At 52.6% G+C, this 6,942-nt stretch overlaps 1 long non-coding RNA gene across 1 annotated transcript; it reads left to right on the forward strand.

The window, feature by feature from the left end:
• The first annotated feature begins 1,859 nt into the window (after window positions 1–1,859).
• On the forward strand, window positions 1,860–5,779 carry LOC121816357 (uncharacterized). The gene is made up of 2 exons (XR_006055898.2): window positions 1,860–2,816; window positions 4,565–5,779. It is a non-coding gene; the product is annotated as an uncharacterized LOC121816357 (long non-coding RNA).
• Window positions 5,780–6,942: the final 1,163 nt, after the last annotated feature.

A 6,942-nucleotide genomic window follows, 5' to 3' on the forward strand; every position in this document is an offset into this window, starting at 1 on the left:
GACTTCTCTCCATCTCTGTCCCTAGAAAACTGCCCCGCTTTCTGTTTCTGGACTAGGGAAGAGTCACGTGCCTGCCTCTGCTTCTCTTCTCACAGCGCTCACCAGGACTCTGCGGACCGTGCGCGGGGACCACACAGGGCGTCCGCGCAGCACCGTCTGGGCTGCGCGTCGGCCCAACGGCCGCTCTCCCGTCTGACTTCCTTGTACCACGTGCTACTCCTATCCTTCTTTGGTCTTCTCCTAAGCATGGCTTTGTCTCATATATCCCACAAACCACTTAGGGATCAGGCCAAGTGTTCAAAAGTAAACGCGATGATTAATCTGTAGCTCCTGTCTCTAACGTACACAGCATGCTGGAGATACACGCTACGCATTAGTATGTTACACACACATTGTACACGGCCGGATAGCACAGAAAGGGCTCGGTCCGCATTTCCCGAAGTTTTCCCACTCGTCACGGTTTCCACGTAAGGACAAGCACTTTCACTCGGGTTGTTTTAACTACTACTTATCAAAGAGTATCTGAGAATTAGACATTCAGATGTGACTTTTCACCTTCTGTTTGAGCCACCTCGATGGGACCAGAATTTATAGATGCTTTAGACATTAGACATTCTTTCCAGAAGGAGGCAGGACTGACCCAGCATGTCTGTTACAAGTCTCCTCCTCCCCTTCCCCGCTTGACCTTTGCAGCTGACAGCACCCCCCGGTCACCTCCTCTTTCTGCTGAGTCCCCGGCCCCAGGAGAGCGGGGTGCCAAAGAAGGCGCTCGGGCTTGGAGTCAGACACAGGAGCCCCAGTTCCACTTCGGCCTCTTCCAGCTGCGTCGCTTGGACAGGTTCCTTACTCTGTTGAGCCTCCACTTTCCTACCCAGCGGAAAACAAGTGTCTTACCTTCTGGGGTTCTTGTGAGGAGGGTTCAGTGAGAATCCCACGTCATTCCCAGAGCATAATGTCTGGCACAGAACAATTACTGGTAGTTTTTCGTTGAGTGGGTGGAGGGAGGGAAGGATGGAAGGTGGACGGACGGACAGACGGACTGATGGATGAATGAATACAGAATAGACTATGCCCCCTGGACAGGCCAATGCTATGCATCAGGTGAGGGATATCTTCGTACTTTCTCGCCAAAATCTGGAAGGGACAGGACACTGTCTCCTACATCTCTGTCCCGTAGCTCAAGGGTGTGTGCTCACACACTTGCATGCAGAGTCACAGCATGGGGTTTCGCTCTCCAGGGGCTCTGCAATTCTGCTTGGGAACTGCTGTTTGTGTCCTCCTGGGGCACCATCCGCGGCATGTGTACCAGCGTGCATGTGTCTCGGGAAAACAGCAACCAAAGGGCAGCTGAGCGTGACGGCCGCCACCTACATTTTCAAACCCCAACCTCACCTCAAGGGTGAGTTACTCTATTACCTCGCTTTTACCCTAAAAATTCCAAATAAGAGGCAAATGGGTGAAGGATCTCAACACTTAACCGAAATTCTGTTTTAGGGCATGGACGCTTTTGTTTTCTGAGCAAAGATGACAACACACAGCTCAGAACATCCCCTGCAAATTCAGATGGTGGGTTTCGCTTCTGGCCCAGTGAGGCAGCTGGGAGGGTGCTTCCATGGGGGCAGGTGACAACTTGAAAGGCTTGATGGATGTCGTGGGGCTGGTTTGCCCTTGTCCCTCCGTCACGGGACAGGGGGAAGTGTGACAAAGGAGGAAGATGAACATTTATAAAAAGGCCACGGAAAAGGGACCTGTTGTTCCCTGGGGAAGAGTCTTCCGATCACCAGCTGGTCCGGAAGCTCTTGCTTCCTGTCCCAAACCATGGTGTGGGGACCAGGGGCCACTCCCAGGGCACCAGGGCCAAAGCAGGCACACTGCCTGGCGTGCCAGCACTGGCCCTGGAGCCCAGGCCTTCACCAGGGCCCATTACATGTCAGCAAGCGGTCTGCACCAACCATCAGGAGACCCCCTGGGTCTGTGCCTGGTGTCCCCACAGCCAAGCCCTCCCCGGAGAGTGAGGAGGCCAGAAGTTTGCCCTTGGGAACAAGGAACCAGGGTACAGAGGCTCTCGGGAGAAAAGAGAGATTCGGCCAGCCAGTGGGCAAAGGGCAGCTCCTGGGACACATGCAGACTCAACCTGCACGCCCAACACGAAGGACAATTGATGGGAGGAAAGAGCGGAGGAAAGAAAGAAGGGAAGGAAAAGGTGAAAAGGAGGAGAGAAGAGGAAGACGAGGGAAATAAGAACCATTGGGAAGAAGCATCGGTTTTCCCCGGCAACAGGGAAGGAGCTGTCTCCCACTTAGTGGAATTCAGTGCCCCCACAGTGGAAAATGTAGTCAGACAGAGCCTGGCGTTGGCCTCACGCTCGCACAGCACGGTCAAAGGAAGTGAAATCGAGTGGATGCCTGTTCTGCAAGCAGGTGCCACCTGCATCTTTTATTTGCATGCCCTTTCGAGCATCCTCTGAAATGGACACCTTTTTTAAGAACTTAATTTTCTGGCTGCCCCACGCAGCACGCGAGATCTTCTTTCCAGGACTGGGGGGTTGAACCGGTGTCCCCTGCAGTGGAAGTGTGGCGTCTGAGCCGCTGGATGGCCAGGAAGGCTCCTTCTTCTGCCCCACCTCAAGGCTAGGGAAGCTGTACCTCAGAGAAGCCAGAGTCCTTGGAGAGGTTAGCCTAACGCTTTTCATTCCCTGGGCGAAGGGTCGAGAGCAGCCCAACCTCAGAGTCCGCACCGGGACCACAACCTGCTGAGAACCGTGCCCCTGCTGAGAAAAGCAGCGGCTGGAGAGCCCCAGCCCAGCGCCTACTGGGGTGAGGTACCACGGCTGGGATGCTGGAGGGACGCGCCAGCAGGTGGGGGTGGTGGGGATGGCATGATGCCAGCAGGTGCCTGTAGAAGAAAAGGCAGATGCTGGTGCAGGAGCCCAGAGGTAGGGGGCGGGGTCCTGGAAAGAGGCCAGGAGGAGGACCCACGGGAGCGTCCGGGTGCGCACAGCACGGCCCCTCGGGGACAGCTGGACGGAGCTGGGCCAGGAGCACTCTCAGGCCTCGGGCACAGGGTGCACCGGGCGAGTGCGGGCCTGAGAAAGCCTCTGGGGGCTCCTGCCCGAGGGACAGGGGCGACCAAGGAGACTGAGGACCAAAGACGGGGGCGATGCCGCCCGAGGTGCAGCCCTGTAGGCCTTGATAAGATACCTGCATCTGACCCTTGGTGAGACGGGAAGCAAGCAGAAGTGTGAGCACCTAAGAAGTGCCGGGTTGTACTGGGGCGGGGTATATGGGAACTCTTTGCACTTGGCTCTCACTCTCTGGTTCCAAATAATGAATATAAAATATCCACCTATCCATTCTTCCTTCCTTTCCTCCTTCCATCCATCTATGCTGCTTATACATATCATTAGTGTTATATTTTTTTAAAATCAACATATGTTACTCACTTCTCTGCATCTAGACTTTTCTTTTTTTGGTCATGCCATGTGGCTTGTGGGATCTTAATTCCCTGACCAGGGACCGAACCTAGGCCCAAAATAGTGAAAGCGCAAAATCCTAACCACTAGACCGCCAGGGAATTCCCACTGCCTTTCTACCTAACAGTGTGTTTTGAAAATCCCAATAAATTAACTGTAGTAAAGCCTGGCTTCTAAGTTATGGAGAATGGACACTTCCTTGAAAATAATTATGTGACTCCTAAATGCAGTTACTGTTTTTAATTGTTAAAAGTACTTTTGCTTACATCATTTTAACATAAAAATAGAAGCTTAGGAAGCTTTCTAAAATGATAATATGGAGGTCCATGCCCTTCAAATGGCATAGGAATACACGCAATTTGTTTATATAAATACGCTATCCAGTGGAACCAAGTGAACCATATATTCCTAAGTATCTTTCTTTCCATCCCTGATAGCTCAGTTGGTAAAGAATCTGCCTGCAATGCAGGAGGCCCTGGTTCAATTCCTGGGTCAGGAAGATCTGGTGGAGAAGGGAAAGGCTACCCACTCCAGTATCCTCAGGCTTCCCTGGTGGCTCAGCTGGTAAAGAATCCATCTGCAATGCAGGAGACCTAGGTTCAATCCCTGGGTTTGGAAGATCCCCTGGAGAAGGGAAAAGCTACCCACTCCAGCATTCTGGCGTGGAGAATTCCACATGGGGTCACAAAGAGCTGGATATGACTGAGCGACCCTCACTTCACTTCACCTCATAAATCAGCTGAGAAACCTCTAAGTCAGTGTACTAAGAGCTACTAACATCCCATCTTATTTTCGTGTTCATAACCATTTCCCTCATCAAGGTCTCTGTGTGCACATCATGAATACACATATAAGGATCCAATTATTATTGTCGGAAACAAACCGGAATTGGGTTTCAGCAAAACTCCTTCTTTCTGTTTTTTTCCTTTGAGGATTGTTGTATTTATTTTTTATTGAAGGATAATTGCTTAACAGAATTTTGCTGTTTTCTGTCAAACATCAATGGTGTAAATGGTCTGTTTCTAAACTCAACTGACATCCACGATCGCTGCTGTCTGAGCCTGCATATTTGTGCCTTTGTGTTCCCTCCAGGCCTTCATCCTGGACATCCACATGGGTCACATTACTGAAATATTCTGGCTTTTCTGCTTCTCGGGGAACCATCTCCAAGGCACAGAAGTAAGGCGAGCAAACCCCAGTGTCCTCAGCAGAAGCAGAATAAAAACAGGACACGTCTCTGAGAAGGGGAAACAGGGCCGTGCACCACGTGGGTCTAGACAGCGCGCAGGCCTGTGGTTGTGAGCGATGAGAGGAGGCAGCGGCTTGAGGCAGGGAGGCCGCATGCAGGCCTGGAGAGGCGGGGAGAAGCCTTTGTCTCTCCCCCGAGTCACCAGCACTGCCAGCAGCCCTCGGATGTTGACTCAGCTTGGCTGGTAAGCGCCTTGGCAGCGGGGCCCTTGCTGGGTGGGACGCCAGGCCCTGCTGGGGCTCGGAGACCGGCGTCCCTGAGGCTTCCTCCTGCCTTCCCACCCGGCCTCCCCTTCCTGGCTGGATGCGACCGGGTCTGGGCCAGCGCGCGGCAGGAAGGACCTGGGGATATTGGCCGAGGCCTCTGTTACCTTGGCCAGAGCCTGCGGCTCCTGCGCAGCGGGAGCCCAGGGCCCGGCACGGTGGACTCCCAGCCCTCCATTTCCCTGGGGACACGTGCTTTCTTAGGCCCTGCTGTTGTGATCCTCTTCCACACAGGGACCAGACCTGTTTTGTTTTTTAGATTATAACAATTCTCTTTTTTTCCCAATACCTCTTCTGTGTCTACGGGTGAGAATTCACTTGGCAGAAGGATCCATCTCCAGCTTTCACGGAGAGACAAGATGGACAGCAGATATCAGACTGCCCCAGAGCACACAGATGGCTGACTGCAAGAACACACAGAGCTGGGAGGAGAAACTGGGGACCCTGCCCCTGAACTGCTCTGGAGGCGGCCGAGCACTGACCAACAAGGCCTCCAGAGTCGGTTCAGAAGGTGGCTCCATCGCTGCGGTCAGCTATGTGATCTTGGGGTAGCTACTGAACTTGAGGGAGCCTCAGTTTCTTCTTCTGTGAAATGGGTCTAGCTGCTGTTGCTGACTTCCTGTGTGGGTTAAACACACGTAGAGTGCTTAGGGAGCAGTACAGGGGAACTGCAGCCACAGACAGCTTTCCCGGCCCTCCTGGCCTCAGAGGCCACACCTGGAAAACAAGACTGTGAGAAGAGAGGGTTTCCAGGGAGCTCCTGCAATCATAAAACTGCACCGTTCTGAGACTTTAGTAAGGAGTGCTAATTCTTCCCCAGAGGTCTCCCAACACTCTGTGGACCGTCGCTGAGCCGCCACTCAGAACAGCCTTCTGCCTCTGCCCACGCGTGTGGGACGTGGCTTCACTTCACTCGGTTGGCTTATAGGGCTCCAGAAAGGAAGGTTCTAGCAACTGCCACTCACCTGGGAGGTAGCTGCTGATCAAAGGGACCATCTAAAACCACCAGGCGCTATTTGCTGTCACAGCCACAGGGCTTGTGGCTTTTAAAGGCAGCAGCAGGGGACAGCTTCCCGGGCAGTCATACGGGGCCCCTCGTTTCTAAGTTCTCCGCGCGTCTAATGCACAGCTGCTGCTGCCCTGAGTATTTCTGAGCCAGGGTTCCCACATTTCCGGTTTGCGCTGGGGCCTGCACACCAAGCAGTGGGCCACTCCTGCAGGTGGGCCACGTCCAAGGTCACACCTGTCGACACTACCCTGTGTGTGTATAGTTGTGGATGTGGTTAGGGAGACAGAAATCTTGGAATTTTAAGTTGCTGCACCAAAGCGATGCCTCTGTTAGCGCCCATGGCAGGAAAGAGCATGGCTCTAGCAGGGAGAGTTCCCTGCACCAGGCCTGGCCCCACCGGCAGGAGGAAGCCCGCACCGCGGCGGCCTCAGCTGGGCATCCGGGGAGCAGGAGACGAGCGGACTCATGGAAATCTCCCAGCTCACGTCGCAAGACGGTGATTTTTCTCTGCCCAGCTCCTGTGTCTCTCCCAGATGATATATGAATCGCCTTATTTACCTTTTCCCTCCAAACCTTCTCCTTTATTATTTTTATTAATGCCATGCCAACACTGAAAAGGTGTTTCCTTTGCAAAAAGAAAAAAAGGTGGGGGGAAGGAAAGAAAGTAACCCCTAACACCTCATTCCATTCACACAGCAGAGGGAACATCTATTTAAAAATAGCAATATTTATCTGTGTGTGTGTGTGTGTGTGTGAGAGAGAGAGAGGACTTAAAATGGGTTGGTTATATGACAGTCTAAAATCGGAATACCAATAATAATAAATTCAGGTCTTTATTTCCAAAAGGCCACAGTACTCAGTAAAGTTTTACTATCTTTATTGACAATAAAAATGTTGCTGCACTTAATACCTTTTAATTTTAGGAGGAAGGGGAGACATGCTGCCCTCA

Source organism: Ovis aries, chromosome 14 (genome assembly GCF_016772045.2).
Source record: "Ovis aries strain OAR_USU_Benz2616 breed Rambouillet chromosome 14, ARS-UI_Ramb_v3.0, whole genome shotgun sequence".
NCBI lineage: Eukaryota > Metazoa > Chordata > Mammalia > Artiodactyla > Bovidae > Ovis > Ovis aries.